This window comes from Camellia sinensis, chromosome 14, assembly GCF_055761805.1.
Source record: "Camellia sinensis isolate YWXY chromosome 14, ASM5576180v1, whole genome shotgun sequence".
In the NCBI taxonomy this organism is placed as follows: domain Eukaryota; kingdom Viridiplantae; phylum Streptophyta; class Magnoliopsida; order Ericales; family Theaceae; genus Camellia; species Camellia sinensis.
Window position 1 is genome coordinate 84,425,217 of NC_138974.1, and position 15,372 is coordinate 84,440,588.

The window sequence follows — 15,372 nt, forward strand, 5'->3', positions numbered from 1 at the left end:
TAAAAAAAAATGAAAGTCCACCTCAATCTGCTTTGTACGGGCATGAAAAATAAGATTATGAGCCATAGCAATGGCAGAAAGGTTATCACACCACAGAGTAAGAACAGGGGCATAAACATGAAACTTAGTGAGAAGCATGCCAAGCCAACACAGTTCGGCTGAAGTTTAAGCTAAAGCTCTGTATTCGACTTCTAAGGAAGATCTGGACATAATAGGATGCTTCTTAGCAGTCCAAGAAATGAGATTGGGACCAAGGTAAATGCAATATCCAGTTGTAGATCTTCTGTCAAGAGTACTACCAGCCAATCTGAATTAGAGTAGGCATTAAGAAGAAGAGGACCACGAGAAAAATGCAGTCCATGAGCCAGAGTACCTTTCATATAGCTGAGCAACCTTTTCACAGCAACAAAGTGACAATTCAAGGGAGATTGTATGAATTGACAAATAGTGTTGACTGCAAAAGCCAAATCTGGTCGATTAATAGTGAGATATTGAAGAGCACCTACCAAGCTTCGATAAAGAGAAGGTTGAGAAAAGGGTAGGATATCTGCAAAAGAGAAAGTAGAGCATTTAGTAGCCATAGGAGAGGAATAAGGTTTGCAATTTTGCATGCCAGCTTTTGCCAAAATATCTTAGGCATATTTGGATTGAGAAAGAATATAACCTGAGGAAGACTGGATGACAGAAATGCCTAGAAAGTAATTAATAAAACCAAGTTCCTTCATGGAGAATATAGTATGCATTTGATGAATGAGAATGTGAATGTAATGAGGATTACTACCTGTGAGGAGAATATCATCTACATAGATGAGATGAATAGTGATGGAAGTGGAAGTCTTGTGGACAAATAATGAAGAATCACAGTGACTTGCAAGTAAGTTTTGAGAAAGAAGAAAGGTAGAAAATGTAGAAAACCAAGCTCTAGGAGCTTGTTTTAAACCATAAAGAGCCTTGTGTAACTTGCAGACAAGAGAAGGTTGAGTGGAATGAATGAAACCTTGTGGTTGAGTCATGTACACTTCTTCCTCTAGAACACCATGTAAGAAGGCATTGGAAATATCAAGTTGTTTAATGGACCAATTATAATGAAGAGCAAGACAAAGAAGAACTCTAATAGTGGGCTGCTTGGCCACAGGACTAAAGGTTTCAAAATAGTTCACACCCTCTGTTTGAAGAAAACCTTTAGCTACTAGTCGAGCCTTATGTTTGGCTATGGTGCCATCTAAATTTTTCTTGATTTTGTAAACCCATTTGCAACCTATAGCTTGTTTACCTGGAGTGAGAGAAACCAAAGACCAAGTAACCTGTCTTTGCAGAGCTGCATACCATCTAGCATAGCATTTTGCCAAGCAGGAGAAGCAGCAGCCTCTTGATAGGTTTGAGGTTCAATAACAGCAATGGAGTTAGTGGTAAAGGCAGCAGTGAAACAAGTGAGATTTTTGGCTTTAGATCTGGTAAGCATAGGAAGAGTATGAGTAAGAAGACAAGGAAGATCAATAACAATAGAAGAGATAGGAATTTGAGGTGTAGAAGAAGGCGAAATGGATGATTCAGAATGAGTTAAAATAGATTTAGGCAGAGGCAGAACAGATGACTGTTGATGAACAGAAATAGGTAGTAAATGAGACAAGGCAGGTGACTGCTGAGAGATAGATATATGAGTAGAAGAAGTTGTAGGTAGAGTAGAGGTGTGAAGAAATTTTGAAGCATGAGAAGAATGGACTTTAGAGGACAGTGGAATAGACTGTTGGTCTAAAGAAGTATGCCAAAAGAAATCAAGCAAAGTAGGAGAAACAGAGGAAGGAGGCTGAGATGCGGACTGAAAAGGAAAGGATAATTCATCAAAGACAACATGTCTAGAAATATACGCTTTCCCAGTTTTAGGGTCAAGGTATCTATATCCTTTGATAGAAGGTTAACAACCAATAAACACACAAGAGATAGACTTGGTTTGAAGTTTATGTGATGTATAAGGCTTAAGCCAAGGATAACATCTACAACCAAAAGTCCTCAATAGCTGATAATTAGGCTTTTGTTTGAATGAAACTTCATAAGGAGTGAGATTATTCAATTTAAGAGTAGGATGCCTATTAACAAGAAAAACAGCTGTAGCAAAAACATCAAACCAATAAACCAAAGGCAAAGAAGAGTGATGCATGAGAGTGATAATGGTTTCTATAAGATGCCTATGTTTCCTCTCAGCAACACCATTTTGAGAGGGAGTGTGAGGACAAGACAATTGATGTTCAATCCCTTTTTGTTTAAGAAACTCTTGAAAAGCTTTACTGAGATGTTCACCCCCATTGTCACTCCTTAAAATCTGAAGTTTAGTGACAAACTGAGTTTCAACAAAAGCTTTGAACTCATGAAACTTAGCAAACACTTCACTTTTATAATGAAGAGGAAAAAGCCAAGTAAATTTGCTAAAATCATCAATGAAGAGTACATAGTATTTAAAACTAGAAATAGATGCTGAAAAAGGGCCTCATACATCAGAATGAATAAGGGCCAAAGGTTTATTTACAGTAGCATTAGACAAAGAAAAAGGCAACCTATGGCTCTTAGAAACACAACAATGTTCACAAAGTGGAGAGCCTTTATTTCCTAAAGCAGAAGACTTAGGAACTAAGTAATGATAAGTTAAGATGTGATGCAACTTCTTGGAAGAAGGATGTCCAAGTCGAAAATACCAATTTGATATAGTGGTAGGAGATGCAGCAGCAGGAGAACAAGAAAGGCAGATGTGAGAAGAAGAATCAATAGTAGAAGATGAAGACATAGCAACAGGTGAAGATGAGATGAGAGGGCAAAGTCCTTGAGAATAGAAGCCTTTATAGAGAATCCGTTGTGTAGCCTTGTCCTGAATGAGAAAGGAATGTTCATCAAAGGTAACAGTACAATAGTTATCTTTAGTCAAATTGAAAGAAAAAGTAGGAACATGAAGCATTTTGGTAAGATGAAAGGGAAATGAAGGTGTAGGAAGAAGACCTTTACCAGTATGAGTAACAGGAAGAGTGGATCCATCACCAATGGCTACTTGCTCATGTCCTTGATAAGGTTGATAAAAGGAGAGATGATTAAGATCATTAGTCACATGATTAGTAGCTCCAGAGTCTAAAAACTAGTTGACATCGGTGTTAGAGGATGGAGCAGATGCTATATATACTTTAGAGTGATTTGAATTTTGTGAGGTCTGAGAACCAGTAGGCTGATCATTCTGAAAAGTTGTATCCAACCTATGCCAACAATCTATGGCAATGTGATTGGACTTGCCACAGATTTGACAAATCACTGAGGAAGTGGATGAACTACTTGCAGGAGCATAGCTGTTGCTGTTGTAGCTGTTATGGCCTTGTCTGCCCTTTTGAAAAGTGCTAAAGCTATTACCTCTCTGAGAATAACCAGATTGATGAGGTGGACCTCCTTAAAACCTGCCTCCATCTCTGCCTCTGAAATTACCTCGGCCTCTGTAATTGCCTCTATGACCACCTCTGTTAGAAAAATGACCTCTGTGTGTGTTGTAAGCAAAAAGTCCTAGAGTTTCAGTAGCGTGCATGTGCTTAAGAGAAGCCTCTACATGAATAGATTCAGAACAAAGTAGAGAGCACAGTTGCTCTATTGAGATAGAACCCAATCTAGCATATACAGTAGTCTTCAAGGCATTGTATTCATCAGGCAAACCATTCAAAATTAGAAGAATAAGATCTTCATCCTCAACAGGTGAAGACACTAAAGCAAGTTGATCAGTTATCACTTTGAATTGATTCATATATTCTTCCATTGTGACTCATTTCTTAGTGATCTTACTCAATTTAGTCTTTAATTGATGTCTATGAGACCTAGAAAGAGAGGTAAATCGTGTGGCCAGAGTAGTCTAGACATCATGACTTGATTGACAATGAAGTACATAAGTAAAAATAGATGGAGATAGTGTAGCAGTGATACAACTCAGCTGTAGACGTCCCCGAATGTCCCGGGAGGAAATCCCCCGTTTTGTTCATATGGGCTCACTACAGTTCGGACTCAAAAGTCACGGTCCTGTATCTAATCTCGTAGAGTGCAATGCAAAACCGATGAATCATCAAAGAGTCCAAATCTGGCAAATCGTTTTTGAAAACAGATTTTTTTTGAAAGAAGTGCCAAACATGGACTGCTTTACCAGATACAGAGTCGCCACCTAAATATTTTATTTTTGGGGAAATTTAGAAAATCCTGACTCGTTGCCTAAGGTCACGTGTCCGTCATTACCAAAGTTGCCTCAGCTCGGGAACTTGGGTACGATTGGGGAAGGTCACTTCGTGAGCACCCTCGCTCGCCCGATCAAAGATCGGCCTCTACTAACCATGATATCTTGTTTTGAAAACATTATGCGTTCTTATTCCGATTATTAGCCTAGATTTACTATGTGATGCGCACTGGATCACCTGAATTGGAACGAAACATCTCATGTTTGTTTTGAAAACGGTTTGCTACTCGCAAGTAGGCTAAAATGTAGATTTGCCACCCTCAGGTGGGCTTAGAAAACAAGATGATTTGCCACTATTTAGTGGGCTTAAAACTCACAATTGATGAATTGTTCCAATCCAAATAACCCAACCTTCACCCACAGGCATTCAGGCAGTTATATCACATAAGCAATTAGCCTCATGGTAAGCATGCTTTCATGGCAGTCACTCACACACATGCAAGGATGCTAAAGCGTAAGTACTTACCGAGTATTCCAAGCCAAAACAGAAGCTATGTTAGAAATCAATGCATGATCCTAACTATATAGAAATGCCTAATGCAACACATGCAAAAATGCAACTACAATAGGCTCGGCTATTCTAAAGATGGCATGTGAAATGCTACAACTAACAAGTATTCAACTCAGAATTGTAATACAATGCAGTTAGTATGATGCGCCGAGCCCGGTGCATGCAATACAGATGAATGGATGCAAACATGCGAGCATAAGTATGCTAATTGAAACATGCCCTAATCTAACCATCATAAACTGGAAAATAAAAGGGAGAAAGACGTGGGGTTGGAAGACATACATCACACGCACGCACACTTATTACAATTGTGCCCTTGCTCGAAGGGTCCGAATAAATAATACAGTCCGAATAATAATTACAGTCCGAATGAATAATTAAACATTACAAAACCCTAATTAAATAACAATTCAACTAGGAAAGCACGTAAATAGCGTGCAAGCTACAAAATGGACTGCCTCAGCTCTTGTTTCGAATGATGAATGATGCATGCTTGAGTTGCCTGGCGCGGAAATCCATTGCGATGCCCCGATTCACCTCTGTTTGCAATTAATCTCGGAATGCTATGCAAGGCTTTAGAAAGCTACTGATTTCTGATTTGCTGCAACAGAGAGCAAGAAAGGGGCACAGCAAAGTATTTTCACATATGTATGCATGACTACTCTTCAGGGAGTGTAGTCCTCGATCCTCGTGGCACCAATCACGCATCTCGATGCATGATGGCTGAGGAGTCAAATTGCACGACTCGATGTGAAATGAATGCACATATAAACACAACAAGGCCTAGACTCCATCATGACTAATCCGGAGTGTCGGCAACCGGGAATTGAGACACGTTCCGTCACTCGGAGTATGAAACGTCCCTCGTTTCCCATGCTTGGGCTAACTCCTATCCCAAACACAATGCAAATGGGATGGCATACACAATGCGACTAACATACAACCTAGCATACGCAATGCTATGGACCGAAATGGCATACACAATGCACGATGTAACATGGCATACACAATGCTCTAAAATGTAACCTAGCACACGCAATGCTACGGACCAAAACGGCATACGCAATGCACGATGGACTTACACCAACATGAGCGGACCTCAGCCACACTCACATCAGTGGCTATCAGATAAAAATGAGCCAACCGAAACGTGTGCACACACGCACGAATACCAAGGACCAAACCTAAGGCATGGAATGCCACTCTACCAAAGCATGGCAAGGATGAAACATGGCGTGGAATAGCATAAATTACAGCTCTGAAATAGCATGAAATATGGTCCCGAAACATGCAAATATGGCACACAATGCAAGCTAGGGGGCCCGGGTACCGAAACTAGTGAAGTGCGTTACACTAGAGGTACCCAAAGCAATGTACCAAAGGCAAAACTAACCCCAAACAGACCCTAGGCAGGTCTGAAACAGTGGGGAAATGGCCTAAAATGATGGCTCGAAATGCAACGGAATGGAGCTCATTCAATGGTCGGTAAATGAGGCATACAAGCCCGACTCTCAAACGCATTTAAAGAGATGAAAACATGGAAACATGGAATTCATATAGGCTCTGAAATTTAATGAATGATAGGCTCAAAACATGGAAATATCTCAGTACATGCATGCAACGAACCTCAAAACTCAAAGATAGGCAAGTGCATTGAACTACAAGCATGCAAAACTAACATCATTCAACCACAAGACCCAAAAACAGAGCTAGGGTAGTCCAAAATGTGCACACTATCAGTTCAAGGCATGGCCAAAAGGTGCCAACATGAAGGGCCAAAACAACATGCAACATAGGCTAGTGAACCATGAGTTGTTCTACAGCTATATGAAGCATATGAGGGCTCACCTAACCAGCGAAAAATAGAAGTATTTCATGCCAAATAAACCCCAAATAACCACTGAAATTCATCCAATGCATGCAAAAATGATGAGCTTCTTTGGAGGGCCATGCAAGGGGTTACTCAACACATACAACAAGGACACTTAGCATGGCAAAACCAACTTTGGTAATCAAATATGAAAAGCCTAAAACTCACCAAATTGGCCCTGAAATGGGTCAATGAAGCATACAATGAAAGGCCCCCTCAAAAGGCCTTGAATGGAATTGCTTTGCACATGCATTACGGACACAAAATAACACCAAAGAGGCTCCGGACAGAGCTAAGGCAGGCCTTGAAACTCACCAAATTAAGCCCAAAAAGTGACTTCATAACATGCAAGTGAGGGTCCCTTTGGGAGGCCAACAAAGCTAGTAAAGAGAATGAGGGGTGAGAGGGTCACCCCTCTATGATTTTGAAGCTTAAAGTCACATCTAAGCCACTGAAAATCTGTTGGATTTCAATGGCTAAAAGGCCAAATCAAGGCCAATGCAAGTGATCACATGCATAGCTCAAAACATGAGGAAATAAGGCATGAAAGGGGGTAGATGACCCCAAACAGAGAAAGTATCTTAAACAAACATGTTTATAAGCTCAAAATGAAACTTTTTCAAGTTTATGACAAATCTCGAAAATGCTTACAAGTAGGGCTAAGATATGATGCAAAATAAGCCTACGAAGAGGGACAAAACATACAAGGGTGTAGGAGACCTCAAATAGAAAAGTGTTCTTAATCAATATTCAAGAGGAGCTCAAAATATGACACTTTTTAGTTTATGAAAAAGTCCAAAAATACTTTCAAGTAAGGCTAATCAATGGAGCAAAAAAATACAAGTTTAAGGGAAATAGGGGCTTACCCTTGAAGAGCAGCAAAATTGGAGCTTTTGGACCAAGTTGGTGAACCTTCAACCCTTGAAAATCAGTCCCAAAGTGCTGGAATGGATGGAGGAGGTGTGGTGCTAAGGGTTGTAGTGCAAATGGTCCAAGAAAACTAGGGTTTGGAGGCTCAAGTGTAAAGATATATAGAGAGAGAGAGAGTTGTAAGTCTTCAAAGTTGTTCAACCCTTGCCAAAGAAAATCAACCTCCCCTTTATAGAGGAGAGGCTCTAAAATATCCCAAGAGGGCTTCACATATCCTCCATACACGTGTATGGAGGATGGTCCAATTGCCTCACAGCTGGCACAGTTGTGATGCATTCAGAGAGAGCTAAAAGCAAGAAGTAGGCCGGCCAGTTCAAGTGGCCGGCCGGCCACTCCCCCGGGTCGGCTGACCAGGGGTCAAAAGGTTCAAGAAGAATTTCTAGCCAGCCACCCCAAAAAGGTGGCCTCCCAGATGAGTGCAACACAGCTGTATAGTGAAAAATCAGAAAATGTGACCCAAGAGAAAGAAAAACCAGCTTTTTAGCAAGGTTCAAAAGGGTCAACATGAATTACTGGTCGGCCTACCCATATTGGTGGCCTCCCAGATGAGCACAACACAATGGTGGTATGAAAAGCTAGAAATTGTGGCTCAAAAGTGAGAAAAACCAGTTTTTTGTCAGAAAAACCGGCTTTTGAAGAGAGAAAAAGAGAAAACTAGTTTTTCAGGGGAAAAGGTGGCCTCCCACCATCCTACCACCTCCCTAGCAATGAAAATAGGGTCCCTACCAAAAAAATGGACCAAGACGGATGCAAAACGAGGGTTCGGGGGCCAAAACGCGCAGTCCGAGGCCCCGAAAACAGGTTGTTAGGTACCGGAAGTGGCGTATGACCACAAAGGTGGTCTCCCAGGCCACAGTGTCCCTCAAAATGGAGGAAATAAGGTGTGTGCCAAAATTCGGAGCAATCAGAGGTAATTAAATGGTCCCGAACTGAGGCGCACGGCCGACGGCTCCAAAAAAAAACAGAAACTGGCCTCCAAATGGGAAAAAAAAGGCCTACGTTGGTTCACAAATCGAGGCAAAGCACAAAAAAGTCCCGAAGTCTGGAGGCAAGGCTCGCAGCCGAGACTCTGAAATCTCAGAACGAGCACAATATGCAACATCACCGAGCGCTCAACTGGTGACGTCTGAGTCTTAAGGTCGGTCAAAAATGGGGTGTCTACAGTTGCCCCTCTTTGACAGAACTCGGAAGTCATACGTGACGGGAGTGAATGTCAAAGCCCAGAGACGACCCATTTTTGACAAGGCTGAAGACTTAGACAAACAGGCAAGATAACACAGATGTGCCCGCAGGCATGCCTGCAGGCAGGGGGCAAGATGCAAAGTGATATGCACAAAGCCGGACGTAACTCATGATCATGCAAAGCAGCAAGCTGGAATGAAGCCCACACGCAACAGTTTTAAGCAAGAATGCAAAGCAACAACTACATTTCATGCAGTTTAAGAACACAGAGAATTATTCAATTCTCGCCACGTCTCACACGGAGAGGATACAATACCTACGCGATTTGTCTGGTTACACCAGCTTCAAATGAACCGTACATACAATATCGTGCCTGCAAAAAAAAGAAACTTAACAAGCACAACATATGTTCAACGCTATATCGAACACAGGCAAACAGGATGCCGATGGGAGAGTGCATCGCAATACGAGAGACATGCACGTGTCAATGCAAGCTAAGCATGAGGGTATGACAATACCCATGAAACGTGCACAACAATGCAAGTGGTATGCATGAGAATGCAAGTGACGTGCATAACAATGCAGGATAAGTGCAAATTCGAATGCGTGTTTGACGTGAAACAACGAGCAAAGAAATGCAAGTTTCGACGAGTGCGACTCAATCGCGACCTCCGGTTTACCTCCCGGAAGGGTCACAACGTGCTCAAAAAGGATACATTTTGTTCTTGACGAGTGACGATGAAACACGCATCGAAAGTTGGAGTTGAAGTTCCCGCGGAGGGATTTCGCGACGAAAAGTGCACTTTTCTTGTACTTTCTCGGGTGCCGGGGACTCCGATGACTACCAAAATTTGCAGAGACCTTGGAGACCCTCTTGGGAACACCACCGACTAGGTTTGAGTGCAGGGGGTGGTCGGCCTACCAGGAAAGGTGGCCGGCCGACCACCTAGCCCAAATCCGGGGCAATTTTGACTTTTCACACTCATTTCTTTAAATATACAAAGCCAAACACTTTTTGCTCACAAATGCAGATCCGAAATTGCCTCCTCCTCCTTCCTAGACCATTTTCTCTCTCAGATCTGTGCTCCATATGCGTTTTCCAACGCCCCACGCAAAGTTGTTTCACGAAAACTTTCAGTTTTCTTCACTTTGAACCGATTAAAATTTGATTTCGAAGCTTCTTTTCTCATTTTCACCACTTGAGGTAAGTTTGTCTCAATATTTGGAAGATTTTCTCGGGAGTTGACTTTTGTTGACTTTTTCATTTCCCGAGAGTTGACTTTTGTTGACTTTTTTAAATTTTGTCTCATTTCGCTCACTTTTGCTCCTTTTTGCAGATTCCCTGAGATGGCAGGTCAATTTCCCCATGGCGGAGGTTCACTAGATGCCGGAGGCGATCCAGATATCATGTCTCTGCCGCCGAGGATTCGGCCATTCATTCCCGAGAGGTATGATCCTCCGGCACACGTCCTTCCTTAGGCGGTTTTTTATCACTTTACCGACTTCGATCCTCAAACTCCTATGGACCTGCTACTGCGGGAGCCGGAGTCCCGTCTCTCCCATCAGGCACGAGAGGTACATACTTCACTTTTTTTACATTTTTTGCCTTAATTCTGCATTTTTCGTGCATTTCATGCTATGTATGCTTATTGCTCGTTCTAAACACATTCGCATGCCATACTTCTGCTCATTTTGAACACGCAACCCATACTATTTTCGAAATCTGAACACACAGCCCAAATTTGTTTGTGAACACGTAGCCCACATTTGTTGAAACTTGAACACGCAGCCCAAACTTTAAATTTCTGAACACGCAGCTCATATTTGATGGTGAACACGCAGCACACACTATTTCTGAAATCTGAACACACAGCCCAAATTTAATTGTGAACACGCAGCCCACATTTGTTGAAAGTTGAACACGCAGCCTAGACTTTAAATTTCTGAAATCTGAACACACAGCCCAAATTTAATTGTGAACACGCAGCCCACATTTGTTGAAAGTTGAACACGCAGCCCAAACTTTAAATTTCTAAACACGCAGCTCATATTTGATTGTGAACACGCAGCCCACATTTCTGAAATCTGAACACACAGCCCAAATTTGTTGAAAGTTGAACATGCAGCCCAAACTTTGTTTGTGAACACGCAGCACCCATTTGTTGAAAGTTGAACACGTAGCCCAAACTTTGTTTGTGAACACGCAGCACACATTTGTTGAAAGTTGAACACGTAGCCCAAACTTTGTTTGTGAACACGCAGCACACATTTGTTGAAAGTTGAACACGCAGCCCAAACTTTAAATTTCTGAAATCTGAACACACAGCCTAAATTTAATTGTGAACACGCAGCCCACATTTGTTGAAAGTTGAACACGCAGCCCAAACTTTAAATTTCTGAACACGCAGCTCATATTTGATTGTGAACACGCAGCCCACATTTGTTGAAAGTTGAACACGCAGCCCAAACTTTAAATTTCTGAAATCTGAACACACAGCCCAAATTTAATTGTGAACACGCAGCCCACGTTATTTCTGAAATCTGAACACACGGTCCAAATTTAATTGTGAACACGCAGCCCACATTTGTTGAAAGTTGAACACGTAGCCCAAACTTTAAATTTCTGAACACGTAGCTCATATTTGATTGAATTTGATTTGATTTGCACACAGCTCATATCTTTCATTTGCACGCAGCTTATTCATTTCATTCTAAAACTGAATACATGTGTTCATTATGAATGCAGATGTCCTCTCGCGTTACACGGGGATATGGCTCCATTGCTGCGAGAGATTGGTATGCGGAGCTCCCGGAGGCCGTCCGCGATTGGGTTGATCTAGCAGGGTTCGGGCCCTTTTGTACCGGGATATCTCGCTATCCAGCTAGCAGGACGTTGATGGGCGCCCTGGTGAAGAGGTTGTAGGACACCACTAACTTCTTTTATTTCTCATCTGTCGGGGATATGACTATGACCCCATTCGACTTTGCTGTATTGACAGGCCTCGACGTGGAAGGCAGGGCAATCCCCTACGATGAGGACATGGGTGAGTGGGAGACTGCCTGGGTTTATCTGTTGGGAGCTCGTCCACTGGTCGACCGATCTTCGGGCCGGGTCTGATACACCTGGTTTTCTACACAGTTCAGGCATACTGAGCTCGAGACTCCTGAGGAGATTGCACAGTACGCCTGAGGGTTTTTGATGTTCCTCTTCGGGACCACTCTGTTCGCTGATAGGGGGAACACCGTTGGGCTATATCTGCTGAGTGCCCTGGTAGACCTCTCGCAGGTTGGTCAGTATGACTAGGGTGGCGCCAGCTTGGCTACCCTCTATTGCTACATGAGCGCGACCTCCCGCGGACGGGGGAATATAGTCTGCGGCTACTAGAGAGCCTGGGAGGTACCTTTTGCCTTCTTGATTTGCATTTCTACTTTTCATTATCTGTACATTGCACACACGGCACACTTCACATTCTGTACTCACATTCTGCATTCAGTATTCTGTATTCGGATTCTGCACTCAGCATTCTGTATTCAGATTCTGCACTCAGCATTCTGTATTCAAATTCTGCACTCAGCATTCTATATTCTGATTCTGCACTCAACATTCTGTATTCTGATTTTGCACTCATCATTTTGTATTTTGATGGCTTTTGCCCTGTTTTCCACAGTTATGGGTTTTTGCGTACTTCCTGACGCTAGCTCCAGAGCTCGAGGTGGAGGCGCCCCTCATGACCCCCTACTCGCTTGTTTTCGAGGGCCAGTACCGGCCGCGGGCCTGGGAGACTCTCCCCTACCTACGGCAGTTCTTCGACATAGTACGGCCGACAGAGGTATTTCAGAACTCTTCGTCCTCCATGTTTTCATCTTTGATTTATTTTGCACAACTACAATTTCTGATCGGCTTATGCATTGGTTATCTGCAGATCACCTAGCAGCCCTGGGTGCCTTTGGGTGGGGACCTCCGATTTCAGCTTGCCGGAGGATGGGCCACCTCTCGGTACAGGATCCTATTTGAGGGGCCGGTTGGTAGGGCCTAGTTCCTGGGGGAACGCTTCCTTCGCCAGACTATGGGCTACCCCGAGCAGAGTGTCTGTGCAGCACCTCCGGTCAACATGCGGTCTGCTGATAGGCTCACTCCCCAGGGTGTCACTTGCGGCAGGTTGGGCGCCGATGTATTACTACACTTGGAGGACGGGGAGTACGCGATCTACCGTCATACATATTTGATGCCTCCATTGGCAGGTGTCCGTACTCACACAAGGAGGTCTACTGGCATGCCATCCTCGAGTCGCACCCGAGCTAGAGACATTCCTTCGACCAGTAGGGCTGGTACATCTAAGGGTGGGGCTAGACTGGTCCCCCTGATTCCCCCGACTTATCATCATGCCGGATGGCCAGACATTCCGACTGAGTTAACGGGTTGGCGATACGGGACTTCCTACCCGATTCCGATAGAGCCTCCTATGCCTGATCATCGATAGGTTAGTGATCCTGACTCACCACCGGTATGCTCCACTGCTTTTCATTTATCACTCAGATACTTAGACACTCATTTATTAATTGATGATTTGAGCTTGTATCTGCAGTCACCCGGAGAGTACATAGAGGGGATGCTCGGATTGGTGGCCTCACTCGAGGGTATGGTCTTGCGGACAGAGGCGCAGCTGTCCATCATGGGTGTCTCGGTACTCTTTAGTTTTCTTGTATTTTATCATACTTCTGATGACATGCTGGACTTGATCATTTCACTGCATTGAATGACTGTATATATAGAGCATATCTGACACACACCACATTCATATACTCTATTTGCATACATCAACTCCATGTAGTTTTTTTATCTGTGCATCTGATATACATATTTTGGCTGATGCATTCGAATTGCACTATTTCTTTTCAGATGCTGTAGACGCGCCCGCGAGGGACCCCGCTACTACAGTTCAGACTCGATTTTGTGTCACGGTTCTTAATCTGAACCAAAGAGTCCAAATCTGGCAAATCGTTTTGAGAAACAAATTTTTTTTGAAAAGAAGTGCCAAGCATGGACTGCTTTGCCAGATACAGAGTCGCCACCTAAATATTTTTTATGGGGAATTTAGGAAACCCTGACTCGGTGCCGAAGGCCACATGTCCGTCATCACCAGAGTTGCCTCGGCTCGGGAGCTAGGGTATGATTGGGGAAGGTCAACTATGAGCACCCCCTCTCGCCCGATCCGAAGATCGGCCTCTACTAACCGTGATATCCGTTTTTGAAAACATTATGTGTTCTTATTCCATTTATTAGCCTAGAATTACTATGTTATGCGCACAGCAAACAAGTATAGACTAGATTGCCTAATTTGGAAATAAGCATTGCATATCCGTTTGTCTTGGAAAAATGTTTTGGAATTTGCTACTCGCAAGTAGGCTAAAACACGGATTTCAACGAGTGTTTCCAACTCAGGCAATCCAACCTTCACCCGCAGGCATTCAAACAGTTTATCACATAAGCATCTAGCCACATGGTAAGCATGCTGTCATGATAGCATTCACACGCATGAGATATGCTAAAGCATAAATGCTTACCGAGTACTCCGAGCCAAAACAATAAACTAGTTAGCCAACATGCATGGTCCTAGTTCATGTCAAATTGACTAATGCAACACATGTAGGATGCAATTAGAATAGGCTCGGCTAACCTAAACATGGCATGTGAAAATGCACAAGTAGCATGTATTCAAGTTAGATTTGAAATACTAATGCAGTTAGCATGATGCGCCGATCCCGGTGCATGCAATACTGATGAATGATGCACGCATGCATAGCATAAGGTATGCTAAATTAAACATGTCCTATTACTAACCATCAAAGCAGGTAAATAAAAGGGAAGAAAGACGTGGGGTTGGAAGACATACACACACTCACGTACACTTATTACATAATTACCCTTACTCGGAGGGTCCAAATAAATATTACGGTCCGAATAATAAACGCATAAATTATTACAGAATTTCTAATTAATTAACAGAATGAATACAAAAAGAAAGGTGGCCACAGTCCCTGCCTTGGGATGCGCGAATGATGCATGCTCGATGTTAGCAAGATGGACTAAAATAGTATGCAACTTTGACTAGCAAACATGGGTTGTATGGAAAGTATATGATGCACATGGAATCTCACCAAACCATCAAAAATTAGTGAATAAAACATGTGAAAATAGGCCCAAATAACCACTGATGCGCAACCATGGCATGCAAAAATGATGAGTTACTTTAGAGGGCCATGCAAGGAGTTATTAAGCACATGCAAGATAGACATTTAGCAAGACCAAATCAACTCTTAAAATGAGTTCTAAGGGTCCTAAAACCCACTGAAAAATGCCTGAACCGAGCTCAAGAAGTGTGCAAATATAGGCCCCTCTGTATGGCCAAAAAGGGCATCAAACAAGACAACAAAGAGAGGGGATGGCCTTCTCCTTCTTAGAACCTTAAACCACCATCCTCACCACTGAAATCCCTCAAGATTTTAGTGGTGAGGAGGCCCAAACAAGGTGGTCCCGGAGCTCACTAGAAATGCACAAAAATGAGGCCAAACAAGGCCTAAGAGGGGTCAAACAACCCCAAACACAAAAGTGTTCTTGAACAAACTTAAAAT